The 19,749-nt window shown below is 44.2% G+C and overlaps 1 long non-coding RNA gene across 1 annotated transcript in view; it reads right to left on the reverse strand.

Annotated features, from left to right (window-relative positions):
* Nucleotides 1-17,213, reverse strand: part of LOC139250322 (uncharacterized) — a 76,224-nt gene extending 59,011 nt beyond the window's left edge. Inside the window, exon 1 of the long non-coding RNA XR_011591290.1 lies at nt 17,130-17,213. This is a non-coding gene — a long non-coding RNA (uncharacterized lncRNA). The remainder of the gene's footprint in view (nt 1-17,129) is intronic.
* Between the last annotated feature and the right edge of the window lie 2,536 nt (nt 17,214-19,749).

A 19,749-nucleotide genomic window follows, 5' to 3' on the forward strand; every position in this document is an offset into this window, starting at 1 on the left:
AAATACTCTGCTAGAACGTCCCAATCACCTTCAAAGTCCTGCCCGTGCAACCAGATTGACAAAGTTCAAAATGTAGAATCAGATTCTCCAAGCAAAATGCCTTCAGGAATGCTATAAATTACCTCATCGAATGAAGCCTTTCACTCTGATCAGACAGCCTGGCGACGCCGGTTTGATTCCCAGTCATTACAGAATCCTCTACGGATATTATCCTCTACGGATAGACCACATTTGGCGTACTGTGTGCAAATCTGGTCGCCATATTATTTACAAAATTGATATAATGGAACTGGAGAGGGTAAAGAGCGGATTTACAAGGAGGATGCATGAAATGCGAGGATATATATCAGGAAAGGATGAACAGGCCGCGTCTCTTTTCGCTTGAAAAGAGAAGTCTGAGGGTGACCGAATAGAGGTCTGCTCGACATGAAAGGGTTTGATAGGTTAAATGCAGAGAGAGAGAGTTTGCACATGTGGGGAGAACCGTCACTGGAGGGTATCAATATAAGATCGTCGCCAACAAATCCAATAAAGAATTCACAAGAAACCTATTTATCATAGATTGAGAATGTGGAACTCACTATCACAGGGATTTGTTGAAGCAAGCAGGATATAATCATTTAAAGGACAGTTAGATAAGTATATGTGCGAAAAAGGAATATCGTGTTATTCTGATGAGAGGATGTCCAGTGGACCATAAAGGTGGGAATCGACTGGTTGGGTCGAATGGCCTGCTCTTGCTCTGTATATCCTATATAATCGTATGTATTCGGCACACATAATACTAATTCAAAGGCCAGCTCTTTAAAACCTTCAGCACTAGAGTATGGGCACTAACTAAAATACAGTGCTGAGGATTTTTCAAGATTATTTTGAGATTGACGCTGAATTTCAATATATCCAAATTCAGGCGAGTTCCTGCGTGCTGAATGGAACACGGGTGTCAGACGTCAAGTCGACACAGCGCCGCATACACGGGGAAACATTTAACTTTACTCAGTTGATTAGTTTTCTTTAGTTGCTCATGTGAAGCTCTGAGATTTCGGAAAATGTGGGGAAAATGGAGCAAATTCATAAGTTTAAATTTACTTTTATCTAAAAGCCGTCGCGGCTCGCTTATTAATTTGAGAAATTTCATGAGCTGAGTGTAAGATGCTCGGTAGAAAAAGATGAATCTGGACATGAGCTTCAAGGTAAAAGTACAATGAAAAAAAAACAGAGGCATGAAACATTCCACAAAAAAACTACGAAAATGGGATCCGAACCAACACGTGCAGTGTATAAGAGATTAACAGTACATCGACTTAACCACACGGCCACCTCGTCTGAGGCCTATAGTGTGATCTGCCCTTCGGTTTCCTGTTTTTTGTATCCAAACATATATACCCTGCGACAAAGTCCAGTTCACCACTTGTATGGCCCGAGCATCCAGGTCCACAAAGTTCAAAGTCGACAATCAGCTTCTGTAAGCAAAAGCCCTTCCAATACTTCAGGTGAGGCAGTATCAGAAATGGCCAGTTTTGAGACAGTTTCACAGCAGAATAGAAAAGGTATTACCCGGTGAGTTATACAGCTCCGACAGGACATGGTTAGCACCGAAGTCAGACGCCATATCCATTGGGACACATCCCACTGCCGTTGCCAGAAGATGTGTTGTATTTGGAACATAAGAACATAAGAAATAGGTGCATCAGTCGGCTATTTGGCCTGCTCGGCTATTCATTAAGATGATAGCTGATCTGATAATGGAATCAGCTCCACTTCCATGTCCGCACTCCATAACCCTTTACCCAATTATTCCTCAAAAAGCTATCTATCTCCGCTTTAAATATATTCAGACCAAGCCTCCACAGCGCTCTGGGGCATTGTTTTACAAAACTCAGAGAGATGAAATGTTTCCTCATCTCAGTTTTAAATAGGGTGCACATTATTTTAAACTATATCCCTAGTTTTATTTTCTCCTATGAGTGGAAATATCCTCTCTGCATCCACCTAGTCGAGCTCCATATCGATCTTCTACGTTTCAATCAGATCACCTCGCATTCTTCAGAACTCCAATGTGTCTAGGTCCAATCTTCCAAACATATCCTTAAATTAACGCCCTCATTTCCAGAATGAACCTAGTGAACCTTCTCTGAGTAGTCTCCAATGCAAGTATAACCTTCATTAAAAACTGTACGCAGTACTCCATGTGGTGGCCTGCAGAGTTGTAGCAGGACTTCATTGTTTTTATACTCTATCTCCCTTGCAATAAATACCAACAAGCTATATGCCTTTCTGATTACTTACTGTAACATGAATAATAACGTTTTTGTGTTTAATGCACAAGGACCCCCAGGTCTCCTTTTATTGCATCACGTTGGAACGTTTCTCCATTTAAATTGTGGGCCATGAAATGCCGTTTTGGCCTTCCCGCGGGCATTTTAGAGAAAACATACGCATCTACATTATGCTGTTGACCACTTTCGACTTTCTTGAGGACTCCTTCGAGTGCGCTTCGCAGCGTGTGCACGGCCGAGAGCTGCAGTCACATGGCTTTTGGCAGCCAATCAGGTGAGGTATCATAGCAATAGGAGTTCCGCAGGATCCTATATTCCTGTTACTATGATTGTGATAGAGCCTGAAACACTAAAAACACAGACCCAAACAGCTAAAACTCTTATAAAAAAAATAATTACACTACTTCCATTTAAATTAAAGTTAATAATGTCTTTAAAAAATTCACGATTTTTTAACATTTTCATTAACAAACTTACCGTTGTGGGGAGGGTTTTTAATGATAAAATATGTTTTAATAACTTTATTTTTATATGTTTTTGAGTTTTGTAAAACATTTGCGCCTGTAAAAGTCGGCTATGCGCCTGCTTTTTCAGGCGCAAGTTTTTGAGGACATTAGTAAGAATAAATATCGGAAATTTCCACTTACAAGTGTCCTTGCTCCAGAGATACGGCCATCTGTCATGTCAGAAACTTGGACACTGAAAACCGGCATTTCCGATGCCTTCCCGGGTCCATAGGAACTCTGTACAGACCTGGGGAAGCCGGAATTTCAGGGACAATATTTGCTTTTCTATTATTTCTTCCAAAGTTGATAACCTCACATGTTCCCACATTATAATCAATCTGCCGAATTATTGTCCAGTCATTTAGCCTGTCTAAATCCCTTTGAAGATGTTTTTTGTGCTGCTCACGATTTGGTTTCCCAACCATCTTTGTATCATCAGCAAACTTGGCTATTTTACACTCGGTCCTTTCATCCAAGTAATTAATATAGATTTTAAATAGTTGAGGACCCAGCACAAATCTCTGCGGCACCTCATTAGTCACTGTTCCCCGTCCGGAAAATGACCCGTTTATCATGACTCTCTGATTTCTGTTAGGAAGCCAATCCTCTATCCATGCTAATATATTACCGCCAACCCCGTGAGCATTTATCTTGTGCAGTAATCTCTTATGTGGCATTTTATCGAATGCCTTCTGGAAATCCAAATTCACCACATCCACTTGTTCCCCCTTATCCACTCTGCTCGATATATCGTCAAAGATTTGCAGGATAATTGTCAAACATGACTTCCCTTCCATAAAACCAAGTTGACTCTGCTTGATTCAATCATGTTTTATCAAATGTCCTGCTACTGCTTCCTTAATAATGGACTCCAGCTTTTTCCCAACGACAGATGTTAGTCTAACTGGTTTATATTTTCCTGCTTTGCATCTGCCTCTTTATTTAAATAGGGGCTTTACGTTTGTGGTATTCCAATCAGCTGGGACGAACCCAGAATCGAGGGAATTTTGGTAGATTACAACCAAACCATTCAGTATCGCTGCTGCTTTTTCTCTTAAGACCCTAGGCTATAAGCCATCAGATTCAGGGGACTTGTCCGCCTTTAGTCCCATTATTTTACCTCTGATTGCTTCATTAGTGATAATGATAGTATTAAGTGTCTCCCTCACTCTTGCCCATGGATAATCCACTATTGGGATGTTTTTAGTGACTTCTACGATGAGAACTGATACAAAATATTTGTTCAAAGTCTCTGCCATTTCCCTGTTCTCCATTATTAATTCCACATTCTCATCCTCCAGGACACCAACATTTACTGAAGCCACTCTTTTCCTTTTTATACACCTGTAGAAACTCTTACTATCTCATTTTATATTTCGTGTAATTAACATTCATAATCTATCCACTTTTAAACATATTTTAATAGTTCTTGGCTGGATTTTAAAAATGTCCCAATCCTCTGGACTCACACGAGTGGATGATTGGGGAGTGTGACGTAACAGGTGGCCAAAAAGTTATTGCAAAATAATTCAGAAGAATTTCAGCTCAAATGAACTCCAATCGGAGCGGATTACGAGCAAATGCCTCCAACTACTGATTCACTACGAGTAGGGCTCGAACCTACTCGGAAACAATTCCATGAAATTCCGAATCTAACGATTTAAGCACATTACCACTGCAGATAGCACGTTGCATTTTTAAACACACACCGAGTGAAGCAGCACTGGCAGCACAACCATTTTAAACAGAGAAAGTCTAATCCGAGACTGACAGTACAACTTGACGTCGCTGTATTACGCAGTAGAAAGCGGGATAGGCTGAATCACTTTCGGCGGAAAATAAACTGCACTCCCTGCTTGTCTCAGCTAATCAGCTCGGAGGTCAAGTGTATAATTTTCTCTTAGATAGGAAAATAATGGAACCCTTATTAATGGATGTTGGAGGGGATCTTTGGACATATACTTGACTAGTATATGGGACCAAACATTTGTTTTATTTTTCCCCTTTAATTAATTTTGTATGGGACAATACGGATGCAATATGCTTTATATAAAAAACACAGTTAGACTTTAAGGTATGCTGGCCTTGAGTTATGGAGATAGGAAAGTGAGATAATGAACGACTGGAGGGATAATTAAGTGGGATGTTTTTCTATACCGGTGCCAAAGAGTCTGCCCATGTTTATAATGCTCTGTCACAATGTAGGCTGGTTGATATCAAAAATCCTCAGCTTTGGAGGAAAAGCTTTGTAAACCTTGTAATGCGATGATAGAGCATGTGATGGAAAGTGATGTAATTTGTAAGATAATAGAACCTCACTGGAAATACCAAATTGAGAAGCTGGTTCAAAGACAGAGGTCTTTATCACTTCTCCCAAAGCTTTGTCTCCGATTTAATAAACCTCCCTTTATATATTATACAGTCTCGGAAATATGTTTCCACAAAAAATGGCGTCAGGACAGGATACTGTCCGATCATACGTGATCACTTAAGACAGTATCTGGAATCTGGTGTTAGAGACTGAAAAGAGAGGTGTACTGGCACGACGGGATAGTGTTAAAGTTACGAGTAAGTAGATAGCGGGAAGAGGCTGACTAACGGTTTGATTTTTCCCTTTGGTAAATAAGTTCGGTGCGGAAGGGAACTGATCACTCCAACCTAGAGCCGAAAAGCTCTGGTGGTAAGGAAACACGGTAGCTTTGTTGCGAAGACAAAGAGTCTCCACAGAGTAGTCGTGGCCGTGAGTATTACAGGAACAAAGGGAAACATCCGAGACTGGCGAAGATGGAAGGTAGGAAGGAAATGTAAAACGCGGGCCGCCCGGGTCGTTAATTAATTCCTATGTGACCGATCGACAGGTCTTAATCAAGAAAATGTAAAAGGACGGTTCGGATGTATCCCAGACGTTAGACCAACAGCGAAGTTGGATAGTTAAACAAAAGAAAGATAAAACTAAAAAAGCCGGAGTATTATTGGTGCATCTGTTAGGTGGACTAATGGAACAGGTTAAGGAGGTTAAAGAGAAAATGGATGAAAAAAGTAAACAATTAAATCGGGCACAAAGGCAAAATTTAGAGTGGGTAAAGAAATGCCTGGCGCTGGAACAACAGATCCAGGAACGATCTCAATGGGGGGGATCGCTGCCCCCTCATGAGAATTATCAATGCGAAGCAACCACCCCGGGTCAGGAAGATTTAGAAACCCTCCCGGTGGCGCCGGTAACGAGAGGGGGGACGGCCGTAAATCCCACTGCGACCTATAAGCTCTTTACCCCCGGCAAAAGACAGCAGATAATGGCATCCCTGGGTAAATTACAGACCCGATGTGCGAATATATAAAATTTTGGGCAGAGCTGGATACAGTTTGGGTGGGCCACCATCTACACCTCAGAGATATCCACCAACTAGTCCGAGCGGCTTGCCCGGCAGATCGGTGGGGAGTAGTGGCCGGAGGTGCCGCGGTAGCAGCCAATGTCGACTTTTCAGGGGGACGTTGGACACACGCGGTACCTTTAACCACCGAAGTAGATGGTCAACAGGCGGCCTTTGTCCCTTTTAAAACCGAGATCCAACAGGTTTTAGGCAATGCCCATACTAATTGGGGTAAAGTTACTACAACCAAACAGCAAAAAATAGAAGGAGCCTCAGAGTATAGGGAACGATTGTTCCAGATATATCAAGAATGCTCTGGACAGGGAAACCCAGGCCGCGGTGACCGAGCATTTATTCAGGCATTCAAGGACGGACTATCCGCTGCAAACCAGGCCATTATCAAAATGGGAGTAATTGTAACCCAGGATTATGATGAACTGGTCGAGTGGGCTAGTGGCGTCCAGGGAGGGGGCGATGAAAAATCTCAGACAAAGGTAAAGCAGGAAAAGGTATCTGCCACGGGAACAGGAGGAGAGCAGGAAAGGGGGTCTTGCTATAATTGTGGAAAACCGGGCCATTTTGCCAGGGAATGCAAAGGGAAAGGCAGTGAAAAGCAATGTACGTATTGTGGTAAGAAAGGGCACCTGGAAGCGACATGCTATGGTAACAATGGCTATTGTAATAAGGCAAGGACCCTGTCAGAACAGGAATACCAGAAGTGGCAGGCGTACAAATCCACCCGGTGATGTCCGGCGGCCCCTGTACAAAGTAAAATGGAGGGAAGGATATATGTGTCTGCACTAGTAGGGGGCCGACAGTGTGAAAGGCTAGTGGACACGGAAGCCTCAATATCTATTACCAATATGCACCTTCCCGTCACCGACAAGAAGGCTCTGATAAAGGGAATAGATGGACGGCCCACACTGGCCGACCTGAGCACCACCCAATTGGTGGATATTGATAACTTATATATACCCATGAGATTTTACGTATGCAAGAGTCGTGAGGGAACACTATTGGGGAATGATGTAATGAGGGAATTTAAGGCTCTGATTATTTGCGGCAAGGGGAAACTGACATGTCTAAAGGCGGATGGCGGTAAGGGAGATTTACGACAGATAGCCCACCATGTGGAAGGTATAGGTGTAGCTGCAGCCACAAAAACTGACTGGCTTATCGGCACTGGAGGGTATGGAGGCATATGTGCCTGTGTGCCCGGGGTCTGGGCACAGACAGAATTAGACACTGGAAGGCGAAGATGGATCCTATTAAATTCCCTGGATCACCTCATAAACCACACCGACAATACCCTATTAGACCTGAAGCTAGAACTGCGGTTGTAGAAATAGTAAAAGGGCTAGTGGAAAAGGGTATCTTGAAAGAAACAGTTAGCACCACTAACTCCCCAACATGGCCGGGAGGGAAACCAGATGGGAGTTATAGACTCACTATCGACTACACTGCCCTTAACAAGGTCACCCCCAAATTACACCCGATAGTGGCCAGCCCCTCCACAATCCTTCATGGATTATCCCCTGAACATAAGATCTTTACAGTCCTGGACATAACCAATGGTTTTTGGGCCCTTCCCCTCGACCCAGAATCACAAGAAAAATTTGCCTTCACGGTGGAGGATAAACAATATACTTGGCCCCGATTACCACAAGGATTCCATAATAGTCCTGCCATATTCCATCGAGTCATGAGGGATATACTAAAACAAATAGAGGTACCGGCAGGAAATAGTATTTTACAATATGTCTACGACATATTAATAGCCTCAGAAACAAAGGAAGGACATCAGGCAACCCTATACTTAGTATTAAGGGCTCTGGAAACGGCGGGCCTTAAGGTTAACCCCAAAAAGGCCCATGTAGGAAAATCCCAGGTCCTGTACCTAGGGTACTGCCTCTCAAAGGGGCTGAAAGAAATGCCCTCGGATAGGAAAAAGGTTGTCAAGGACATGCCTAGACTAGTAACGGTAAGGGGGGTGAGGAAACATAGAAACATAGAAAATAGGTGTAGGAGCAGGCCATTCAGCCCTTCTAGCCTGCACCGCCATTCAATGAGTTCATGGCTGAACATGAAAATTCAGTACCCTCTTCCTGCTTTCTCCCCATAACCCTTGATCCCCCGAGTAGTAAGGACTTCATCTAACTCCCGTTTGAATATATTTAGTGAATTGGCCTCAACTACTTTCTGTGGTAGAGAATTCCACAGGTTCACCTCTCTCTGGGTGAAGAAGTTCCTCCTCATCTCGGTCCTAAATGGCTTACCCCTTATCCTCAGACTGTGACCCCTGGTTCTGGACTTCCCCAACATTGGGAACATTCTTCCTGCATCTAACCTGTCAAAACCCGTCAGAATTTTAAACGTTTCTATGAGGTTCCCTCTCATTCTTCTGAACTCCAGTGAATACAAGCCCAGTTGATCCAGTCTTTCTTGACAGGTCAGTCCCGCCATCCCGGGAATCAGTCTGGTGAATCTTCGCTGCACACCCTCAATAGCAAGAATGTCCTCTCTCAAGTTAGGAGACCAAAACTGTACACAATACTCCAGGTGTGGCCTCACCAAGGCCCTGTACAACTGTAGCAACAACTCCCTGCCCCTGTATTCAAATCCCCTCGCAATGAAGGCCAACATGCCATTTGCTTTCTTAACCGCCTGCTGTACCTGCATGCTAACCTTCAATAACTGATGTACCATGACACCCAGGTCTCGTTGCACCTTCCCTTTTCCTAATATGTCACCATTCAGATAATAGTCTGTCTCTCTGTTTTAATCACCAAAGTGGATAACCTCACATTTATCCACATTATACTTCATCTGCCATGCAGTTGCCCACTCACCTAACCTATCTAAGTCACTCTGCAGCCTAATAGCATCCTCCTCGCAGCTCACGCTGCCACCCAACTTAGTGTCATCCGCAAATTTGGAGATACTGCGTTTAATCCCCTCGTCTAAATCATTAATATACAATGTAAACAGCTGGGGCCCCAGCACAGAACCTTGCGGTACCCCACTAGTCACTGCCTGCCATTCTGAAAAGTACCCGTTTACTCCTACTCTTTGCTTCCTGTCTGACAATCAGTTCTCAATCTATGTCAGCACACTACCCCCAATCCCATGTGCTTTAACTTTGCACATTAATCTGTTGGGCCTCATTAATTACAGCCGGAACTTTATCCCTGATTTTGCAAAAATTGCTGAGCCAATACAAAGATTAGTGAAAGGGGGGAAACCGGCCCTAGAGCTCATCGAGTGGGGCCCTGAACAAGAACAGGCGTCGAGTAAACTCAAGTCAGAACTAGTCTCCGCACCTGGATTGGGACTGCCTGACATGGGTAAGGATTTCCACATCCACTTTAACAATGAAGGTGGGTTATATATGGCCGTGGTCACAAAACATCATGGGGATAAAAGGAGACCTATAGCCTACTACTGTACCACCGAAAGCTCAGTGGTGACTGGGTTATCCAGATGTATAGCCGCGCTAGATTGCGCAGCTTGGGCGGTAAAAATTAATCGAGCCTGTGTTGATGACTGGAAACATCATTCTCCACACTAATCACACATTGGTAGAAATGTTAAACACAGGAAAACTGAGAACCGTACCTAATATGAGACGGGCAAAGTGGGAAGCAGTCCTCTTAAACCCAACAAAGTGGTAACCATAATTAGAGATGTAGGAAACAACCCCGCAGAAGATACGATGGGTGAGGGGGAACCCCACTTTTGCGAAGAGGTATGTCAGGATATGGAAGAGGATAGAATAAAAGACGCCCCCCTTCCAACCGCAGAACAAACCTTGTTTGTGGACGGCTCACGAAAATACGTAGAGGGACTACCTCGTGCCGGATGGGCCGCAGTTAACCAGGATCTAGAGACAGTTGAATCAGGGCGAATTAATGGGGGGTCGTCAGCTCAAGTGGCAGAACTGGTAGCCCACACCCGGGCACTGGAATTATCGGAAAATAAGATTGTTAATATCTATACGGACAGTAGATATGCATTGGGGGTAGTAAACGATTATATGACAGCATGAGGGAGAAGGGGTTTTATCACAACTAGCGGGCATCCCATAAAGCATCAGCTGAGAATAGAAGCTCTTTTAGCAGCCAGTAATAAACCAAAACTGGTAGCGGTCATTAAAATTAAAGCCCACAGGAGGGAGCCGGACCGAACCAGTCCAGATTGGCTGAGTCACCAGGGAAATAAGGCTGCAGATGTAGCTGCACAGAAGGCATCAGAGCAGGAAGAGTGTGAGGAAGCCTCAGTCAGTGCCGCTGGAGCCCGAGACGAACAGATAAGTATTGAGAAACTACACCAGGAAACTTCTGAGGAGGAAATAGGTATGTGGACAAAGCAGGGCGCAACACAAGGGAAGGATAACGTTTGGAGACTAAACGACAAGGTAATGGCGCCTGAATGCATACATATTAGGGGTGCGTGCAATAAAGGTGCAGCAGTTATAATGGGTGACTTTAATATGCACATAGATTGGGCTAACCAAACTGGAAGCAATACGGTGGAGGAGGATTTTCTGGAGGGCATAAGGGATGGTTTTTTAGACCAATATGTCGAGGAACCAACTAGGGGGGAGGCCATCTTAGACTGGGTGTTATGTAATGAGAGAGGATTAATTAGCAATCTCGTTGTGCGAGGCCCCTTGGGGAAGAGTGACCATAATATGGTGGAATTCTGCATTGGGATGGAGAATGAAACAGTTAATTCAGAGACCATGGTCCAGAACTTAAAGAAGGCTAACTTTGAAGGTATGAGGCGTGAATTGGCTGGGATGGATTGGCGAATGATACTTAAGGGGTTGACTGTGGATGGGCAATGGTAGACATTTAGAGACCGCATGAATGAACTACAACAATTGTACATTCCTGTCTGGCATAAAAATAAAAAAGGGAAGGTGGCTCAACCGTGGCTATCAAGGGAAATCAGGGATAGTATTAAAGCCAAGGAAGTGGCATACAAATTGGCCAGAAATAGCAGTGAACCTGGGGACTGGGAGAAATTTAGAACTCAGCAGAGGAAGACAAAGGGTTTGATTAGGGCAGGGAAAATGGAGTATGAGAAGAAGCTTGCAGGGAGCATTAAGACGGATTGCAAAAGTTTCTATAGATATGTAAAGAGAAAAAGGTTAGTAAAGACAAACGTAGGTCCCCTGCAGTCAGAATCAGGGGAAGTCATAACGGGGAACAAAGAAATGGCGGACCAATTGAACAAGTACTTTGGTTCGGTATTCACGAAGGAGGACACGAACAACCTTCCGGTTATAAAAGGGGTCGGGGGGTCTAGTAAGGAGGAGGAACTGAGGGAAATCCTTATTAGCCGGGAAATTGTGTTGGGGAAATTGATGGGATTGAAGGCTGATAAATCCCCAGGGCCTGATGGACTGCATCCCAGAGTACTTAAGGAGGTGGCCTTGGAAATAGTGGATGCGTTGACAGTCATTTTCCAACATTCCATTGATTCTGGATCAGTTCCTATGGAGTGGATTGTAGCCAATGTAACCCCACTTTTTAAAAAAGGACGGAGAGAGAAAACAGGGAATTATAGACCGGTCAGCCTGACATCGGTAGTGGGTAAAATGATGGAATCAATTATTAAGGATGTCATAGCAGTGCATTTGGAAAGAGGTGACATGATAGTTCCAAGTCAGCATGGATTTGTGAAAGGGAAATCATGCTTGACAAATCATCTGGAATTTTTTGAGGTTGTTTCCAGTAGAGTGGATAAGGGAGAACCAGTTGATGTGGTATATTTGGACTTTCAGAAGGCGTTCGACAAGGACCCACACAAGAGATTGATGTGCAAAGTTAGAGCACATGGGATTGGGGGTAGTGTACTGACATGGATTGAGAACTGGTTGTCAGAGAGGAAGCAAAGAGTAGGATTAAATGGGTACTTTTCAGAATGGCAGGCATTGACTAGTGGGGTACCGCAAGGTTCTTTGCTGGGGCCCCAGCTGTTTACACTGTACATTAATGATTTAAATGAGGGGATTAAACGTAGTATCTCCAAATTTGCGGATGACACTAAGTTGGGTGGCAGTGTGAGCTGCGAGGAGGATGCTGTGAGGCTGCAGAGTGACTTGGATAGGTTAGGTGAGTGGGCAAATGCATGGCAGATGAAGTATAATGTGGATAAATGTGAGGTTATCCACATTGGTGGTAAAAACAGAGAGACAGACTATTATCTGAATGGTGACAGATTAGGAAAAGGGGAGGTGCAAAGAGACCTGGGTGTCATGGTACATCAGTCATTGAAGGTTGGCATGCAGGTGCAGCGGCGGTTAAGAAAGCAAATGGCATGTTGGCCTTCATAGCGAGGGAATTTGAGTACAGGGGCAGGGAGGTGTTGCTACAGTTGTACAGGGCATTGGTTAGGCCACACCTGGAGTATTGTGTACAGTTTTGGTCTCCTAACCTGAGGAAGGACATTCTTGCTATTGAGGGAGTGCAGCTAAGGTTCACCAGACTGATTACCGGGATGGCGGGACTGACCTATCAAGAAAGACTGGATCAACTGGGCTTGTATTCACTGGAGTTCAGAAGAATGAGAGGGGACCTCATAGAAACATTTAAAATTCTGACGGGGTTAGACAGGTTCGATGCAGGAAGAATGTTCCCAATGTTGGGGAAGTCCAGAACCAGAGGTCACAGTCTAAGGATAAGGGGTAAGCCATTTAGGACCGAGATGTGGAGGAACTTCTTCACCCAGAGAGTGGTGAACCTGTGGAATTCTCTACCACAGAAAGTTGTTGAGGCCAATTCACTAAATATATTCAAAAAGGAGTTAGATGAAGTCCTTACTACTAGGGGGATCAAGGGGTATGGCGAGAAAGCAGGAATGGGGTACTGAAGTTGAATGTTCAGCCATGAACTCATTGAATGGCGGTGCAGGCTAGAAGGGTCGAATGGCCTACTCCTGCACCTCTTTTCTATGTTTCTATGTTTCTATGTGGCACCTTGTCAAATGCCTTCTGGGAGTCCAAATACACCACATCCACTTTATCCACCCTCTTCATTACATGCTCAAATAATTCCAGCAAATTTGTCAATCTTAACCTCCCCTTCATAAATCCATGCTGACTCTGCCTGACCGAATTATGCTTTTCCAAATGTCAAGCTACTGCTTCTTTAAGAATGAACTCTTCAACATTTTCCCAACCACAGATGTTAGGCTAACTGGTCTATCGTTTCCTGCTTTTTGTCTGCCTCCTTTTTAACCGAGTGTGGCTCTCAGTCCCCGGGCAACACCGAGTGCGGCTCTCAGTCGCCGGGCAACACCGAGCGCGGCTCTCAATCCGCGGGCAATACCGAGTGCGGCTCTCAGTCCCCGGGCAACACCGAGTGTGGCTCTCAGTCCCCAGGCAACACCGAGTGTGGCTCTCAGTCCCCAGGCAACACCGAGTGTGTCTCTCAGTCCCTGGGCAACACCGAGTGTGGCTCTCAGTCCCCGGGCAACACCGAGTGCGGCTCGCAGTCCCCGGGCAACACAGAGTGCGGCTCTCAGTCCCCGGGCAAAGGTGGCTCAATCGTGGCTAACAAGGGAAATTAGAGACAGTGTTAAATCCAAGGAAGAGGCATTTTAACTGGGCAGAAAAAGCAGCAAACCTGAGGACTGGGAGTAATGTAGAATTCAACAGAGGAGGACTAAGGGTGTAATTAGGAGGGGGAAAATAGAGCATGAGAGTAAGCTTGCAGGAAATATTAAAAACTGACTGCAAAAGCTTCTATAGATATGTGAAGAGAAAAAGATTAATGAAGACAAACATGGTCCCTTGCAGTCAGAATCAGGTGAATTCATAATAGGGAACAAGGAAATGGTAGACCAATTGAACAAATACTTTGGTTCTGTCTTCACTAAGGAAGACACGAATAACCTCCCGAAATTACTCGGGGACCGAGGGTCTAACGGGAAGGAGGAACTGAGGGAAATCCTTATTAGTCAGGAAATGGTTGGAGGGAAACTGATGGGACTGAAGGCCGATAAATCCCCAGGGCCTGATAGTCTGCATCCCAGAATAGTTAAAGAAGTGGCCCTAGAAATAGTAGATGCATTGGTGGTCATTTTCCGGAATTTCATGGACTATGGATCAGTACCTGTAGATTGGAGGGTAGCCAATGTATCCCCACTTTTTAAAAAAAGGAGGGAGAGAGAAAACAGGGAATTATAGACCGGTTAGCCTGACATTGGTGGTGGGGAAAATGCTGGAATCAATTATTAAAGATGTAATAGCATAGCATTTGGAAAACAGTGACAGGATTGGTCCAAGTCAGCATGGATTTCTGAAAGGGAATTCATGCTTGACAAATCTTCGAGAGTTTTTTGAGGATGTAACTAGTAGAGTGGATAAGGGAGAACCAGTGGATGTGGTGTATTTGGAATTTCAAAAGACTTTTGACAAGGTCCCACACAAGAGACTGGTGTGCAAAATTAAAGCACATGGTATTGGGGGTAATGTATTGACGTGGATAGAGAACTGGTTAGCAGACAGGAAGCAAAGATTGGGAATATACGGGTCTTTTTCAGAATGGCAGGCAGTGACTAGTGGGGTGCCGCAAGGTTCAGTGCTGGGATCCCAACTATTTACAATATATATTAATGATTTAGATGATGGAATTGAAGGTAATATCTCCAAGTTTACAGATGACAATAAGCTGGGTGGCAGTGTGAGCTGTGAGTAGGATGCTAAGAGGCTGCAGGGTGACTTGGACAGGTTAGGTGAATGGGCAATTGCATGGCAGATGCAGTATAATGTGGATTATTGTGAGGTTATCCACTTTGGGGGCAAATACAGGAAGGCAGATTATTATCTGAATGGTGACAGATTAGTAAAATTGGAGGTGCAAAGAGACCTGGGTGTTATGGTGCATCAGTCACTGAAGGTAGGCAGGTCCAGCAGGCAGTAAAGAAAGCAACTGGCATGCTGGCCTTCATAGCGAGGGGATTTGAGTATAGGAGCAGCGAAGTCTTACTGCAGTTGTGCAGGGCCTTGGTGAGACCACACCTTGAGTATTGTGTGCAGTTTTGGTCTCTTAATCTGAGCAAGGACGCGCTTGCTGTTGAGGGAGTGCAGTGAAGGTTCACCAGACTAATTCCCAGGATGGCAGTACTGACAGATGAAGAAAGACTGGATCGGCTAGGCTGGAATTTAGAAGAGTGAGAGGGGATCTCATAGAAACATATAAAATTATGACAGGACTGGACAGGTTAGATGCAGGAAGAATGTTCCTGATGTTGGGGAAGTCCAGAATCAGGGGTCACAGTCTAAGGATAAGGGGCAAGCCATATCGGACAGAAATGAGGAGAAAGTTTTTCACCCAGAGAGTGGTAAACCTGTGCAATTCTCTACCTCAGAAAGTTGTGGAGTCCAGTTTGTTGGATATATTCAAGAGGGAGTTAGATGTGGCCCTTACGGCTAAGGGGATCAAGGGAAAGGGAGAGAAAGCGGGAGCGGGGTACTGAAGTTGCATGATCAACCATGATTATATTGAATGGCGGTGCAGGCTCGAAGGGCCGAATGGCCTTCTCCTGCACCTATTTTCTATGTTTCTTTCCATTCTTGGTGTGTGATGTGTATTTTGTGCTGTATCTGTCCATTTCTGTTATGTGAATGTGAGCTCTACTCCATACCCGTCATTCTCCAGTATATTAGTATTGTTTTACTGTGTACCATCAATTCCTGATAGAGTATTAGTTTTACTTTCTAACTCTCAATTTGTGTTATGGAGGTGAGTTTTATGCTGAATCTGTCGGTCGCTGGTAAATGAGTCTGAGTTTTACTCTATCTATCTGTCTCTGGTATGTGAGTGTGGGCCTTTCTCTGTATCTCCATTTCTGTTATGGGAGCCTGGGTTTTATTCTGTACCCGTCAAGTTCTGATATGTGATTGTGGGCCTTACTCTATAGTTGCCAGTTTCTGTTTAATTGTGAGTGGACTTTCCTTTGTACCTGTCAGTTTCTGGAATGAAAGAGAGGTCTTTACCCTGTACCTGTCAATTACTGATGTGTGAGTCTGGGCATGTCATTGTATCTATCAATTTATGTTATGAGAATATGGATTTTAATATGTCAGCCTCTGATATGTAAGTATGGTTTTTATACTGTATCACTCAGTCTCTGATATGCAAGTGTGTGTATTTTTGTGTAACCGTCAGGTTTTGATGTGTGTTGAGGTTAAATCTGTGCTTCTCAGTTTCTGCTGTGGTAGTCTGAGTTTAATCTGTATTTGCCAGTTTCTGGTAATGTGAACGTGAGAATCAATTTTACTTTTTACCTGTATTTCTCTGATATGTGAGTGAAGATTTTGCCTTCTCCATGTCATTGTTCAGATGTGTGGGTGTGGGTTTTACTCTGCCCCGATCAGTTTCTGCGATGCAAGTAACAATTTTACTTACTGCATTTCAGTTTTCCGACATGTGCACATGGGATTTACACTTTACCTGTCTCTCTGTGGTATGTAAATGGGGATTTTATTCTGTTACTGTCACTTTCATATATGTGGGTGTGTGTTGTATACTGTATCTGTCAGTCTGTGATACGGGAATGTGGGTTTTATTCTGCACCTGTCAACTTCTGGTATGTTCGGGGGGTTAAACACTGAATCCGTCAGATTCTGAAACATGAATATGGCTTTTGCTCTGTACCAATCAGCTTCTGATATGCGAGTGTGGTTTATACTATCTGTTTGACATTTTTTCTGACAGATGATTGTGTTTTATTCTCTACCTGCCAGTTTCTGGCAAGTGAGTGTGGGTGTTTAATGTATCTGTCAGTGTGATCTGTTTCAATGGTGAAACAGCATCTGATTCTACTGCTCCATGTGGCTGTAAGATTCACAATTTAACTCTGCCACTTCGGATCACTGTGGGACTGACAGCTTCTGCTGTCTGTGACAATTGGATTGAGGCCAGTTCTTTGTCTCTGCGCTCTGTGAGTGATAATCAACTTACTGTGTGTGAGAAGGAGCTGCCTGCACTGTTCCTTGTATTCTGGGTGGAGGAAAGATCTCATTTGTTCTGGCTGGTTGAAGAATTTTGCTCTGAGAATAATAATACGAGAACATTATTAGTTCTAAGATATGGATGCGGGGACAATATAATGTATCTGAGGGAGCGACAATGTAGCTCTCGATCATCAGCAACACGGTTCTGGAGAACTCAGTTCACCGAAATATAACCCGTCTTTAAAATATCTTCCCCCACACTCCTCTCCTGGTGCCTGCAATAGATGCACTTTGTGAAACTCCTCACATTCTCACTGTCAGGCTGTGTTTCCACTGCTCACTGCCCAAGAACAACAGACACGGTGAGATTGGAACTGAATCAGGAACATTCACTACTGATTTGGGGAAAGAAAGCAGCAATGATTTGAAAGAGCGAGTGGTTTACTTTCTCTGTTACCTTGCACTGTCCACGCACAGCCCGAGAATGGCCTCTCCCTTCCCTCGCTCACATCATGTTCTGGAACTAGTTCCTGCTCCACTCTGCCTCTTAAACACAGCCCCTGAGGGAACTAAACCAGGAACGTTCGCTCCTGGTTTGGATAGAAAGCAGCAGATTGTAAATAGCAGATACTGACCATTCTGTCTCCCTTACCCTGGACACACGCTGTCCAGACACAGCCCGAGAATGGCCTCTCCCTTCCCCCACTCACACCACGCACTGGGACTGGTTCTTGGTCCACTCTGCCTCTTACACACAGCCCCCGACTCCCCCTGAACTCCCCCCGGACTCAATGCCGATTTCTGAGCCCATCTGCGGACACGCTCCCAAAGCGCTGCGCTGCTGTAAGGAGGCTGCTGCCTACTGCCTTACCCCGGGGCCGCGGTGTCTCCATTCCTGGCTGTTTTAAACCATCTTCTTCTGCTCACTGAGTGAATGGTGATCACAGGCAGGGCTTGGGGAGGGGAAGACACATGCGCTCTTCTACTCACTGGAAATCAACACGGAGCAGGGCTTATTCGCACATGCGCAGCTCTCTGCAATAATTCAGCCTGTAAAAATCAAAGTGCACTTTTCCCAATTTACTCTTATCCGAATCTGAGCATAGGAACGGGGCCTGGGCGGAAAGGACAGAGAATGATTAAAGCTGGGAGCCTCGTCCCTTGGAGATTCTCAATTTGGAATCATTCCGTGCAGGGTGTTTCTCTCCATGAGCCCGTCTTCACAAAGCAATGCTGCAGAAATATCGGCAGGACGAGGGAGCAGAAGTGTTTGCTGGGACCGTGCAGGAGTTAGAATCTGACATAAACAGTCCGAGATTAGTTTAATTACAGTAAAACACTCGGTCAATGAGAGTAATACCGAAGTGAACAATCAAGTGGATATAGGGAGGGAGGAACTTAATACAATCACTAATGAAGTAGTACTCAGTAAAATAACAGGACTAAAGGCAGACAAGTCCCCTGGACCTGAGGGTTTTAAGAGATGTAGCTGTAGAGATAGAGGATGCTTTGGTTGTAATCTACCAAAATCACTGGGATCTGGGTCCCAACTGATTGGAAAACCACAAATATAACGCCTCTATTTAAAAAAGGAGGCAGACAAAAAGCAGGAAACTATAGACCAGTTAGCCTAACATCTGTCATTGGGAAAATGCTGGAGTCCAATATGAAGGAAGCAGTAGTGCGACATTTAGCAAAGCGTGATTCAATCAAGCAGAGTCAGCATAGCTTTATGAAAGGGAAATCACATTTGACAAATTTGCTGGAGTTCTTTGAGGATGTAATGCGTCGGGTGGATAAGGGGGAACCAGTGGAGGTGGTGTATTTGGATTTCCAGAAGGCTTCCGATAAGGTGCCATGTAAAAGGCTACTGCACAAGATAAAAGTTCAGGGGGTTGGGGTAATATATTAGTACGGATAGAGGGTGGGCTAACTAACAGAAGACAGAAATTTGGGATAACTGAGTCATTTTCCGGTTGTCAAACATTGACTAGTGGGGTGCCGCAGGGATCGGACTCAACTATTTACAATCTATATTAATGACTTGAATGAAAGGACCAAGTTTAATGTAGCCAAGTTTGCTCATGATAGAAAGATGGGTAGGAAAGCAAATTGTAAAGAGGACACAAAAAAATCTGCAAAGGGATATAGACAAGCTAAATGAGTGTACAAAAATTTGTCAGATGTAGTATTGAGGTTATCCACTTTGGCAGAAATAATAGAAAAACAAATTATAATTTTAATGGAGAAAAATTGTAAACTGCTACAGGACAGAGAGACCTGAGGGTGTTTGTGCATAAAACACAAAAAGTTAGTATGCCGCTGCAGCAAGTAATCAGGAAGGCAAATGGAAGGTTGGCCTTTATTGCAAGGGGGATAGAATATAAAGCATAGAAGTCCTGCTACAACTGTACAGTGTATTGGTGAGACCACAGCTGGAATACTGCATGCAGTTTTTGTCTCTGCATTTAAGGAAGGATATACTTGCATTGGAGGCTGTTCAGAGGTTGATTCCGAAGATGAGGGGGTTGTCTTATGAGGATAAGTTGAGAAGGTTGGGCCGACACACATAGGAATTTAGAAGAATGAGAGGTGATTTTATTGAAACATGTGAGATCACAAGGTGG

This window comes from Pristiophorus japonicus, unplaced genomic scaffold, assembly GCF_044704955.1.
Source record: "Pristiophorus japonicus isolate sPriJap1 unplaced genomic scaffold, sPriJap1.hap1 HAP1_SCAFFOLD_37, whole genome shotgun sequence".
Lineage (NCBI taxonomy): Eukaryota > Metazoa > Chordata > Chondrichthyes > Pristiophoridae > Pristiophorus > Pristiophorus japonicus.